Source organism: Chrysemys picta, chromosome 6 (assembly GCF_011386835.1).
Source record: "Chrysemys picta bellii isolate R12L10 chromosome 6, ASM1138683v2, whole genome shotgun sequence".
NCBI classification, from domain to species: domain Eukaryota; kingdom Metazoa; phylum Chordata; order Testudines; family Emydidae; genus Chrysemys; species Chrysemys picta.
The window spans coordinates 16,458,033-16,471,752 of NC_088796.1; the positions used below are offsets into that span (position 1 = coordinate 16,458,033).

Genomic DNA, 13,720 nt, shown 5'->3' on the forward strand with positions numbered 1-13,720 from the left:
AGTTTTCTATCCACCTTTATAGTCCATTCATCCAGCCCATACTACTTTAACTTGCTGGCAAGAATACTGTGGGAGACCATATCAAAAGCTTTGCTAAAGTCAAGGAATAACACATCCACTGCTTTCCCCTCATCCATAGACAGTTATCTCTTCATAGAAGGCAATTAGGTTAGTCAGGCATGACTTGCCCTTGGTGAATCCATGCTGACTGTTCCTGATCACTTTCTTCTCCTCTAAGTGCTTCATAATTGATTCCTTGGGGACCTGCTCCATGATTTTTCCAGGGACTGAAGTGAGGCTGACTGGCCTGTAGTTCCCTGGATCCTCCTCCTTCCTTTTTCTAAAGATGGGCACTATATTTTCCTTTTTTCAATCATCCAGGACCTCCCCCGATCGCCATGAGTTTTCAAAGATAATGGCCAATGGCTCTGCAATCACATCCGCCAACTCCTTTAGCACCCTCGGATGCAGTGCATCCGGCCCCATGGACTTGTGCTCGTCCAGTTTTTCTAAATAGTCCCGAACCGCTTCTTTCTCCATATAGGGCTGGTCACCTCCTCTCCATACTGTGCTGCCCAGTGCAGCAGTCTGGGAGCTGACCTTGTTCGTGAAGACAGAGGCAAAAAAAGCACTGAGAACATTAGCTTTTTCCACATCCTCTGTCACTAGGTTGCCTCCCTCATTCAGTAAGGGACCCACACTTTCCTTGACTTTCTTCTTGTTGTTAACATACCTGAAAAAACTCTTTTTGTTACTCTTAACATCCCTTGCTAGCTGCAACTCCAGTGTGATTTGGCCTTCCTGATTTCACTCCTGCATGACTGAGCAGTATTTTTATACTCCTCCCTGGTCATTTGTCCAATCTTCCACTTCTTGTAAGTTTCCTTTTGTGTTTAAGATCAGCAAGGATTTCACTGTTCAGCCAAGCTGGTTGCCTGCCATATTTACTATTCTTTCTACACATCGGGATGGTTTGTTCCTGCAACCTCAATAAGGATTCTTTAAAATACAGCCAGCTCTCCTGGACTCCTTTCCCCCTCATGTTATTCTCCCAGGGGATCCTGCCCATCAGTTCCCTGAGGGAGTCAAAGTCTGCTTTTTCTGAAGTCCAGGGTCCATATTCTGCTGCTCTCCTTTCTTCCTTGTGTCAGGATCCTGAACTCGACCATCTCATAGTCACTGCCTCCCAGGTTCCCATCCACTTTTGCTTCCCTTACTAATTCTTCCCGGTTTGTGAGCAGCAGGTCTAGAAGAGCTCTGCCCCTAGTTGGTTCCTCCAGCACTTGCACCAGGAAATTGTCCCTTACACTTTCCAAAAACTTCCTGGATTGTCTGTGCACCGCTGTATTGCTCTCCCAGCAGATATCAGGGTGATTGAAGTCTCCCATGAGAACCAGGGCCTGCGATCTAGTAACTTCTGCTAGTTGCCAGAAGAAAGCCTTGTCCATCTCATCCCCCTAGTCTGGTGGTCTATAGCAGACTCCCACAACGAAATCACCCTTGTTGCTCACAATTCTAAACTTAATCCAGAGACTCTCAGGTTTTTCTGCAGTTTCATACCGGAGCTCTGAGCAGTCATACTCCTCTCTTACATACAATGCAACTCCCCCACCTTTTCTGCCCTACCTGTCCTTCCTGAACAGTTTATAATCATCCATGACAGTACTCCAGTCCTGCGAGTGATCCCACCAAGTCTGTTATTCCAATCACATCATAGTTCCTTGACTGTGCCAGGACTTCCAGTTCTCCCTGCTTGTTTCCCAGGCTTCTTGAATTTGTGTATAGGCACTTAAGATAACTCGCTGATCGTCCCACTTTCTCAGTATGAGACAGAAGTCCTCCCCTCTTGCACTCTCCTGCTCGCGCTTCCTCCCGGTATCACATTTCCCCACTTACCTCAGGGCTTTGGTCTCCTTCCCCTGATGAACCTAGTTTAAAGCCCTCCTCGTTAGGTTAGCCAGCCTGCTTGCGAAGATGCTCTTCCCTCTCTTCGTTAGGTGGAGCCCATCTCTGCCTAGCACTCCTCCTTCTTGGAACACCATCCCATGGTCGAAGAATCCAAAGCCTTCTCTCCGATACCACCTGCATAGCCATTCGTTGACTTCCACGATTCAACGGTCTCTACCCAGGCCTTTTCCCTGCACAGGGAGGATGGATGAGAACACCACTTGCACCTCAAACTCCTTTATCCTTCTTCCCAGAGCCACGTAGTCTGCAGTGATCCGCTCAAGGTCATTCTTGGCAGTATCATTGGTGCCCACGTAGAGAAGCAGGAAGGGGTAGCGATCTGAGGGCTTGATGAGTCTCGGCAATCTCTCTGTCACATCGTGAATCCTAGCTCCTGGCCAGCAGCAAACCTCTTGGTTTTCTTGGTTGAGGCGGCAAATAGATGACTCAGTCCCCCTGAGGAGGGAGTCCCCGACCACCACCACCACCCGCCTCCTTCTCTTGGGAGTGCTGGTCGTGGAACCCCCATCCCTAGGACAGTGCGTCTCATGCCTTCCAATCGGTGAAGTCTCCTTCTGCTCCCTTCCCTCAGATGTGTCATCTAGTCCACTCTCCGCATTAGTACCTGTGGAGAGAATATGAAAACGGTTGCTCACCTGTATCTCCATTGCTGGTACATGGACGCTCCTCTTTCTTCTTTTGGAGGTCACATGCTGCCAAATTTCTTCACCGTCCCTCTGTCCCCTCTGCGCAGCCTGCTCCGATTCTTCAGAACATTGTGCCCGTAGAAGCATATCTTGACGTCTGTCCAGGAAATCTTCATTTTCTCGTATGCAATGCAGGGTCGATACTTGTTTCTCCAGACCTAGAACTGTCTCTTCCAATATGGAAACTAGCTTGCACTTTGTACAGACAAAGTCGCTTCTGTCCTGTGGAAGAAAGACAAACCTGGCACAACCTGTGCAGGTTACAACAGCTCACCTTCCATAATTTCTTCCTTCTAAGAGCTTCCTCAGCTGTTGCAGCAACTCACAGAAGCCCGCAAGATGAAAGCCTCAGTGGGCTTTCCTCAGGCAAACTCCCTCTGTTCGCGGCTCAGCTGGTTTGCTGCTGACTGCCTTTTTATAACAGTCAGACCCACTCAAGGCCCACCTGGAACAAAGCACTCCCAATTCACACTTTTCAAGCAAACAATCAAACAATCAAGCACATGGTCAAACTGTCCCCACAACAGACACTCAGATACTCACCAATACAGCCCCCCCAATGCAGCACTTAGCGTATCTCCTCTCAGACAGATCCCAGGCAAACTCCCTCTGTTAGCCTCCGCTGTTCGCTGCTCCAGTTTAATAACTGCAGAACTGTAGGTGGGTACCTGAAACTCTGAATTACTTTTACTGGAGACTATAATTTTTATCATTGTGTGGGTATTTTTTAAAAGATGAGTGGGCTTGGAAGGATGAGATTTTTTTATTGGTAAATGTCAGTTGAAATCGATTTCACAATACACACACACACACACACACACACACACACACACACACACACACGCAACATATTTCCATTGATAAGAACTGAAATTTACAGCTAGGCAAAGTAAGAAAAATGTTGATTTGATTTAAGGCTACATATTTTGTATATTTTGGATGTTATGTTAAAAATTTGTATCTTAATGGTTTTAAGACTTTAACTTTTTGAATCTCAATGACCATGCATTAAATACATTTGTCTGATTTCCTCCACCCCGATAAAATTGAATGAAAATGTAAATAATTTAAAAAAATGCTTAAAATCCATAATTTTGCTCAACTGTGAACATTTAAATAGATAAAAATTAGAACTTTTTTTAAAAAAATCCCAAGCTGTAGGCACCTCATATCTAGGCTTGGTAAAATTCAAGTTTTTTTATATTTATATTTATTTATTTATTTTATATATATAATATATATAATATTTATATATATTTAAAAAAAAACAACTTGAAAAAACAACAACAACCCACCGATGATATTCTTTGAAACTATATATAGATATTATATAGAGAATGTATCGATATTATACAAAGAATATCATCGGTGGGTTGTTGGTTTTTTTTCAAGTTTATTTATTTTTATATATAAAATAAAAATAATATTTTTATAAAAATAAAATAAATAAAAACTTGAATTTTACCAAGCCTAGATATGAGGTGCCTACAGCTTGAGATTGATGCCAGAGAAGCCACGATAAACAAACATTCTCTGTCATTGTATCTCTCTGGTTTTGTAATTACACCTCTACCCCGATATAATGGTGTCCTCGGGAGCCAAAAAAATCTTACCGCGTTATAGGTGAAATCGCGTTATGTCGAACTTGTTTTGATCCGCTGGAGTGCGCAGGCCCCCCCCCCCCCCCTGGAGCACTGTTTTACCGCGTTATATCCGAATTCGTGTTATATTGGGTCACGTTATATCGGGGTAGAGGTGTAGCTTTGACATATAAGGCCAAGTCTATGTAGAACCAAATCGAGTTCAGTTTGCCTCACTCCATGACCCCTCTTCTTGTTCCTGCTCTGCCTGTCAGTTTTTCTCTCTCAGACAGTATTCTCAATGCCGTGAAACAGTGTCATCCAGCTCAGTGTGGTATAGAGGGTGATATTTTAAAAAATTGATACACCACCATATTGTGGGTTGCTATTACCTTTTATTGTGATATTTCCTATAACTAGAATGGGAAATATTGCAAATAGCTCTGTAAGTCAACTGCTATTACATGAGGCATATGCAGCTATGTGATTGCATGGGAGGTATTATGATTCTGTTTCTTATGCACTCTACCTTCACATATGATTCTTTCTGTCTGCTGAGGGAGTCTAGAAGGCTGTTTTATAGCAGGAGGTCTCTCTCTCTCTCTCTCTCTCCCCGAAACAGCTCTATTAGTTCTAGGTTTTATTTATTTTGTTTTTAGTCATAAATCATTCTGACTTGAGAGTATGTGATTTGCTCTGTTTAATGCTACATGTGGCAAATGCCCAGATTTTACTGGCCTCCACTGAAGTGAATATGATGTAAGCACATGATGTAGTTTAAGTCAGCACTTTAGATAATACACTGGTAGGAGCCTATCTTAGATTTAAGTTAGACAGATGTAGCTTGAATAAATAGAAATGTTAAAAATCATAGTGCTTTCTGTCTGTCTAGATACTATATGGCCCTCCTCCCCAGAGTATCTGGGTGACTGCCCTTTAGCTGGCTGGATCTTCCAATAGTGAATGCTTTGGCAATATATCATTATGTCCTTCACTTACTTTTTGTGGGCCTCTATATTTGCTCCTGTCTAGCCACCACTACCTACACTCTTCAGGTATGTCTCCCACTGCAGTTAAAAACCCACAGCTGGCCTGCTGGCTGACTCGGGCTTGTGGGAGTTGGGCTAAAGGACTGTTTAATTGCAGTGTAGACGTTTGAGCTTAGAAGGAGCCCGGGCTCTAGGACTCTGCGAGGTGGGAGGGTCCCAAAGCTCAGGCAGCATCCTGAACTGGAACATCTACACTGCAATTAAACAGCCCCTTAGCCTGAGCCCTATGAGGCCGGATCAGCTGGCACGGGTCAGCCGGGGGTGTCTGATTGCAGCGTAGACATACCTTTCAAGTCTTCACACCATGTATTCTGCTCCTATTGCCACGGGCACTTGATTGCACTCGTAACAGTGGCTCAGATCCTGAAAGGATCCTAATTCCCATCTTGAGCTAGGTGCCTAAATACCTTTCAGGATCTGGGCAAATGTCCTTGAAGTCAGTAACCCTAGAGTTGAGTAAACCAATTCTAACTCCTCCCGTCCCCCCCAGCCTTCTCTTAATTGGAGCCACTGTCCATTTTTAGAACCAAACCTTTTTTTGAAGCTCCGAAACGCTTTCACATGTCCATCTAGTTTATCATAGGTCTGTGCTATTCAGAGTTCCAGCAGGATAAGTAGCCAGAAATACCAGGTGTCTCATGAGAAAGCCTTTTCTTATGAGGTCTCCAGCTTGTTTTGGAGACATGCGATATGATTTATCTGAGAAGGATCCAGACTCAAATTCTCAACTCTTTGTGGTTTACTCATCACGACTAACAATAACTTAGTCCTACATGGCGTTGAGAGCCTTCTAACAGATGCTGAACACTCTCCACTCCTGTTGTCCTCCGCGGGAACTCAGCCTCTTGAAGATTGGGCCCAATGTTCTTGTTTCTGAAAACAGCCTTTTCTGAAATTTCATCCCTGTATGCCCCTCCCTTGTCCTGATATTCAGCCTGGCTGTGAGTGAGGCCTTAGATGGAGACTGAACTCCCAGTCGGATGCCCTTCCCCATTGGTAGACTACAGGAAACTGAGTAATGAGCATATCAACCAACTTCAAACTGTTCAGTTCCCTTGGGGTATTGAAGTGCCCCTCACTGTGAGGCAGAGATCTCCCACAATGTATTCCTATTCAAATTCCTAATTATGCAGAGGAACCTTTATGCTTAAGGAGAATATTTAAATCATTACACCGTACAAGCCACTTTACCTTATTTAATGTATAAAAATAAATCACATATTGAACCAGAGGGGCAGACTGTAGAATGGTATAAATCCTGTGCAAATGGCCAGAGACTCTGTGTTAAAAAATACAACTATGATGTCACTTTAACTTTTTAAAAAAATATTTAAAGCAAACCAAGAAAAAGAATTGTGACCTTGTTAAAGCAAGGAGCTAGGATTTCGGAGTTAGGATTATGGTTCTACTCTTCTGCTGTGAGCAGCTTACATAAGGCAAAACTTCCAAACTTGGGTGCCCCAGATGTGGAACTGAAATCCATATTTAGACACCTAAATAAAAGTGCCCTGACTTTCAGAGGGACTGAAACACCTTCCATTAACATTTGCAATTCAGAGTACTTCTGTTTAGGCATCTACAGTGTACCAACTTTGGCCTTATCCTTTTGTCTTAATCTGTTTTTTAAATGAGCATGCTATTTTCCTACTGCACGGGGCTGTTGTGAGGATCAGTTAATGTTTGTAAAGTGTTTTGAGATCTTTGGAGGGAAGGTGTTATAGATCTACAACTCACTGAGTGTGTTTGCCTGATTAAGAATATGTTTCTGTCTCGGGGTGAAATTCACCTTGTGCAAAGGGCCATGCTCCATTTAAGTCCTCCAAGTGTAGGGTTAAGTGGAATTTAAGTAGGGCATAGACCTGCATGAGGCTTGAGCAGAGAAATAAATCAGGGTTCTCAGCCGATGGGTTGGGAGCCAAAATGGGTCGCTCAAATGTTTCAAAGGGTCGCATGGTTCCTGTGCCTCCTGTCCCACAGGACTGGCTCGGCTCGCCTCCCTGCTCCAGGCACTGCAAACTCTGAGGTCCCAGCACCACTCAGGTTTAGCTCTGCCATCATGACGACAGGAGTCCAGGTAAGCCGAATCTGAGTGAGTGGCATGGCAACCCCATGAGCCAGGGGGTCCAGTCAGGTGGGTGGGGCCAAACCTGAGGGGCACTGTAACCCCAGAGGTTGAAACGCCCGGAGCCAAGCCCAGCCAGCCCCACAGTACAAGAACTGCAGGATCCGCCACTCTTGGATGAGTGCCAGGCAGGACCCAACCCTTCAGGGGGTAGGATCTGACCGAAACCACCCAATGGCCTCCACCCCCAGACTATTTAGTGGGTCGCGACAGGCCATAAACAGTTACAAATGGTTCCTAAACCCCAAAAGGTTGAGAACCACTGGACTAAATTACCCTTTTGAAGACGCTCAGCTTTGGCCCTTTCTCCACTTTCACTAGGACATTACAGACCACCTGGGAATGGCCAAACTAGGAATTAGATTATTTTGGGTGCTTGTTTGTACAGCTAGTATAGGAAGGGGAGAACCCCAATAAATGTTCTCGCTGAATGTGGGACCAGTCCTATAATGCTGGATTTTACATCATGCTGAAAGTAGTACTGAAACATTAGACACTCTGTAGCCCCTCCAAAAATATAAAATCTTGTAATTGCCATTGGTTTTTCTGCTGAAAGATTTATCAGCTGGTTTATTAGTTTTTATTGATTCATTATTTATTATCATTGTAGTATTTATTTGTCTCTCATGGTTTGCAGACATGGCAAATATTGCTACTTTGTATATTAGATTGTAATTTAATATTACAAAGTAGAGTGAAACCCCATGGTTATGGCCTAAGAGCATATAGCAGATATAGTTGCAATTAACATTACCACTGCTGGGGAAAATCGGATGCTTTTTTTTTTTTTAATTATTATTTCTGTTCATGTAAGCATGGGATCTTTCTTTCTGTCTATTACATCTTCACACTTTAGCCCATCACAGCTTCAAAACTCATCAAGTGAATTCTCTAGACACGTAGAATGCAAACTGACATAGTCTAAAAGTATGCCATTGTAGCCCTCAACTGTGATGAATACGTTAATGAGGCCAACTGATAATTCTCCAACACCTCCTACTATAAAGAACTCAAAGAAGACCCCACACCACAATTTGCTTAAAGATATCATCAAATCCTTCCCCAAACAACTCCAAGAGAAACTCTACAAACTCATCCCCCATGAACCCACCCCAGGACCTTCTACATGCCTTCCAAGATACACAAACAAGGGAACCCAGGCAGACCCATCATATCTGGCCATGGCACTCTTACTGAAGGAGTATTGGGACTCATAGAAACCATCCTCAAGCCACTCACCACACAAAGGGGCAGCTTCTTCCAGGACACAATTGACTTCCTCCACAAACTGTTCAACATAAATAGCTTCCCTCAGAATATCATCCTCCCCACCATCGATGTCACTTCCATGTATACCAACATCCCTCACAATGACAGCGTAGCTGCCTGCCTCAAATATTTACAAGAAGATACAGATTAAGTATATAAAGTTGATACAATAGTCGCAAAGAGATGCATATGTCCGTAATATCTGCCTCAATGCCATTTAGATGATGGCTTAGGCTATTAGGAAGAATTTCCTAATAGTTACATTCATCAGGCAGTAAAATAGTTTCCTGATAGAGGTGTTCGAAGCCTGTCACTCAAGGCATTTAGGCTTGAGAATATACTGCATTATGATGTAATTATTTGTATAGCCTCAGCGGTGGGGTAGGTGCCTTATAGACAGGTAAGAAGTCACAGGGTGAAATCCTGTCTCCATTGAAGTCCATGGCAAAACTTCCATTGGCTCTCGTGGGGCCAGGATTTCACCCAAGATCTCCAAGGAACCGTCAAGCGACATACCATAGAGAACAATCCTCCACTGGATGGATTAGATGGTTAAATTATTTTTTCCACCTCTAACATGTATTAATTTTAAAATGCTGTTATCTTTGGAAAGGAGAGGGTGTATTCCTAACCCCGCAACTGCTCGTGAGCCTCCAGCAGTTCTTGTGGTTTAGAATATCCACGTGCCTCATCTTTCGTCTTGCATATCAAAAAGGGGGGAAAAACCAAAGCACAAGTCAGATCATGCTTGCAAGCCATGTGAAAATCCAGGTCATTGCACCAGCTTAAGCTCTACTGATTCAAGGAGGAATATATTAGTTCTACTCACTAGTCTTGTTTCGGGAAGATCTTACGAGCTGCAGGAAAGGCGGGTTCATTGTGAGGTGAGACAACGGAAGCAGAGTTCCAGTAATAGCTTTTAACAATTAATCTCTGCTTCAGGAGTCTTTCTGGAATTGGCAAGTACAAAGTGCCAGGCTTAGCACAGTCTGTGTCACAGTAAGACTGTGGGTAGAAGGAATTAGGAGTGCAAGATTCATACACTGCTCTTTCATTTGGTCAGTTATTCTGGTTTGCTGCTCCTAAGATGCCAGAGAAAAATGTTCTGCTGTTCCCATGAAATTCACAATCAAGCTGCTCGTGAGGGAAATTCCTGCTGTTGCTTGTATGAATACATCAGTTATGGGCTCCACCACTAAATCAGCTCTTTCACTGACTGAAGGGCCTGTAGGGAAATATCATGCTCCAGGTTTTGGGACTCTAGCACTAGTCTGTGATAAAGGCTCTTCTTCCTATGGTGCAAGTGAATTTAATGTTGGTGAGAGGCGCTGGCTGAACAAAAAGGCACAGCATGGGTAGCAGCAGCATATGCTATCTGTATCCTAGCCAGTTGCCTGACTTGCAGCAAATGCTTCTAGGTGTGATTTGGTAGTTCAGTCTCTCCACATCTGTTCAGGCCCGGGCATCTCTCTAACGCAACTGCCAACCGGGGCCAATTAGTGACAACTAGGGTGGTGGTCTTGTGTGATGTATCCATGGGGAACTAGTCTGAGACCACCAAGCCCACCTCGCATGGGCCAGTCGACAGCCATCCCCGGGTAAGGGTTTGCACTTATCGCTGAGCTGGAGTGGAGCCAGTGGCCTGCAGATGAAAGGCCATGTAGTCCATTAACTCACCCCTTGGGCCATCCAGGCCAATGGAAGATGGAAAGTTTGAAATGTTGGATAGTATGTTCCGAGTAAAGGCTTCAATAAAACCCTTTCATGCTGTGAGAAGGCCAGAGCTAAAATGCAAATGCAAAACTCAGCCCGGTCTAAAATGAGAATGTATTCCTAGGGGGACATTAAGGATGGATGGTAGGATGGATGGCAATCTCCGCTTCCACCCAGGGACTGGGAGTGCTGCTTTCTCATTGTCCAAGTCAAACTCCTCTGGCCCTACCTCAAGTGAGGCTGATCCCAATATACAAGTGAGAGCGATGGGCAGGGAGGAAGTGATCCGTTACAGGCCTATCCCCCTTCCTGGAGGGAGTGAAGAGCAGTTCTCTGTTTTCCTTGAGCGCTAGTCTGTGTGCTGTATGGTCCCATGTAGAATAAAGTGCATGACCCTGTCACAGATGTCTGTGCAAGTGCTGAAACTGGCCCTAACCGTCCTTCAGGGAGTTTCTGTGACAGATATTGCAGCCACATGCAGTATCTGTGAGAACCATGTTGTATTACAATTTATGTATTATTTCTGTATCGTTGTGGATTTGGGATTGAATTCAGCTCCATTGGGGAGGATTACAAGTCCTCCAGGAACTAAAAATTGTGTCTGTCTGTCTGTCCATCTTGCTGGGACCAGTCCATAAACCGCTCCAAAAAAGTACCGCCTTTGCGATAGTTTGTGTATACTAGTTCAAACAGGTACATGACTTCTGGCATAAAAAGGCTGAGTTTTTAACCTGACATTTTTTTGATTCAGTAAACAGACATGATCTTTTTCCTGGGGGCACCTCACCCTGCTGAACTATTGGAAAGACTGGAACCTGCCACATCCCGCATAGGTCTGATGGGCGGCTTCTGGTATGTTTAGATTCTGTTATTGTTTTCTGTGTGTGCCTTTGACCTTAAATGAAGATACTTTGCTTTGGAAGAGCTGTTTGGGTCACTTGTAGCTGCTGAGACACATTGGTCATAGCCCTTGGAGAAAAAGCAGAGAGGTTGGATGTTAGTCAGACCTGCTCAAAGAGGATCACAGTGAGTGCAAGGGACTGCCACCTAAATCCCAGGTCTGCAGGGAGAAGAACACGGATCCTTTCCCAGAGAAAGTTGGCAGCTAACAGCCTGAGACCTTGAGCGGGCATTCCTGAAGCAGACCATGGGGGTGGGTGGATGGAGGGAGGGGGTTTAAAGGTGCAGTTACCCTGAAACTTTGACTGTTTCTTTAATGCTTATGATGCTGCTGCCACCCTTCCTGCTTCCTGCCATTCAGGGAAGAGGGACGCCCCTGATCTCTCTGTGGCTTTGATTTTATGATTCCAAAGTGTACCAGCCTTAGAAAACATTTCCTCTTTTATATCATTTGCTAATATTGTAATGAATTGGTTTGTGCGTGTGCACACCTGTCCTCTGCTACATGAGGTGAGAAGTACTCAACTGTACATTGTAGATCATATACTGCTAATAGTTTTGGAGATGTGCCAAGAGGTGGAGGCCTATATTGATGGAGCAGGACTATCTCAGTTCTACTGCTGATGGTTCTGTTCAGTTCTGAGTTGCCATGGTGTGTAGCATAGTGAAAACCATTAGGCTATGGATTTGTTACAATAGGTAATGTCCCAACAGAGATGGGCGAGAGAAAAGTTGGATTTATTTGCACACAACAGCAATAACATTAAAAAAAACCAGGAATGTGATTAAAATAAGCAAGGAACAATAGGTACAGGAAACATAAAGCCAGTATCAGATAATCTAAAACATAGACTATATCTTAATACTAACTGCAGGAGAGAACAAACTCTTTTCCCCAAAGCTTCCCCACTTACAGAGAACAATGTTATGTCAAAGCAATTTGATCCTACTGGCTATTACTTGATTCACAGACCATCCCTACGAGTCTACTCTAAGGTGAATGTCACCTCACTGTGATTCTGCAAGATTTATGGATTACAAAATTTCCACTTCCACCCAGGCACTGGAAGTGCTGCTTTCTCCTTGTCCAAACCAGCCTGGGAGATGGGGAGTGGGCCTAGGCTATGCTGGGCTGTTACAAGACACTCGGGTAGTTGGAAAAATACTTTCTTAATGACAGCCCTGGGTTCTGAAGCTGAGCCCACCTGGTGGGAAGAGATTGCACAGCTACATGCTAAATATGCCTGCCTGTGCAGGTGACAAAAGGCTCTGGGAACAGCCAGGGCCGGCTCCAGGCACCAGCTTCTCAAGCAGGTGCTTAGGGCGGCCGCTCTGGAGAGGGGCGGCACGTCCAGGTATTCGGCGGCAATTCGGCGGACGGTCCCTCACTCCGTCTGGGAGTGAAGGACTTCCCGCCGAATTGCCGCCGCAGATCGTGATCACAGGGTTTTTTTTGGCTGCTTGGGGCGGCCAAAACCCTGGAGCCGGCCCTGGGAACAGCGAATGAGCAAGGGCAGAGGGAGGAATGGAACAGATGGGAGTGGGAGAGGAATTACAGAGCAAAAGCCAACAGCACGATCAATCTTTTATCACATTACCATTTTTTTTACCCATCTTTAATCAGAATGACAGAACTTCAAAGCAGGAGTGTCACCTAATTAAACTGCTGCTCCCAATATTTGCTGCTGTTGGGTGTGAATTATATAAAACTTTTCAGTAGTTTGAACACTTTTCCCTTGCTGCAAATCCTTCTCCTAACAGAGCCTAAGTGGCCAATCAAGTCGTAGACTGCTGTTAACCCCAGAAGAAGCCTTTCCTGTTTCCATATTTATGGGGAGCTACAACTGCCCAGTGAAGAAAATATCAAGTGCAGGATGGAAGACAAAAGAACTCGGATATTTTCTCCTCTGAACTAACTTTGCCCATGTAGCTCCTAGCAATCCTGGAAACCTGAACTGTCTGTGATAGCAGCAGCAGCCTGGGACTGAAGCAAGCAAGGGACAAATATAAGAACATAAGAAGGGCTGTACTGGGTCAGACCAAAGGTCCATCTAGCCCAGTATCCTGTCTACCGACAGTGGCCAATGCCAGCTGCCCCAGAGGGAATGAACCTAACAGGCAATGATCAAGTGATCTCTCTCCTGCCATCCATCTCCATCCTCTGACAGACAGAGGCTAGGGACACCATTCCTTACCCGTCCTGGCTAATAGCCATTAATGGACTTAACCACCATGAATTTATCCAGTTCTCTTTTAAACTCTGTTATAGTCCTAGCCTTCACAACCTGCTCAGGTAAGGAGTTTCATAAGTTGACTGTGCGCTGTGTGAAGAAGAACTTCCTTTTATTTGTTTTAAACCTGCTGCCTATTTTATTTGATGACCCTTAGTTCTTGTATTATGGGAATAAGTAAATAACTTTTCCTTATCCACTT

The 13,720-nt window shown here is 44.5% G+C and overlaps 1 protein-coding gene across 4 annotated transcripts in view; it reads left to right on the plus strand.

Annotated features, from left to right (window-relative positions):
- The window catches only part of MAPK4 (mitogen-activated protein kinase 4), a 147,295-nt gene that overhangs the window by 14,157 nt on the left and 119,418 nt on the right, over window positions 1-13,720 (plus strand). For 2 of the 4 annotated variants that reach the window (XM_005296876.5, XM_065598731.1), the window contains one exon: window positions 11,139-11,239. The exons of the other annotated variants lie outside the window; for them this stretch is intronic. The gene's annotated coding sequence lies outside the window, so the exon portion shown is untranslated. The remainder of the gene's footprint in view (window positions 1-11,138; window positions 11,240-13,720) is intronic. 4 annotated transcript variants of the gene reach the window in all.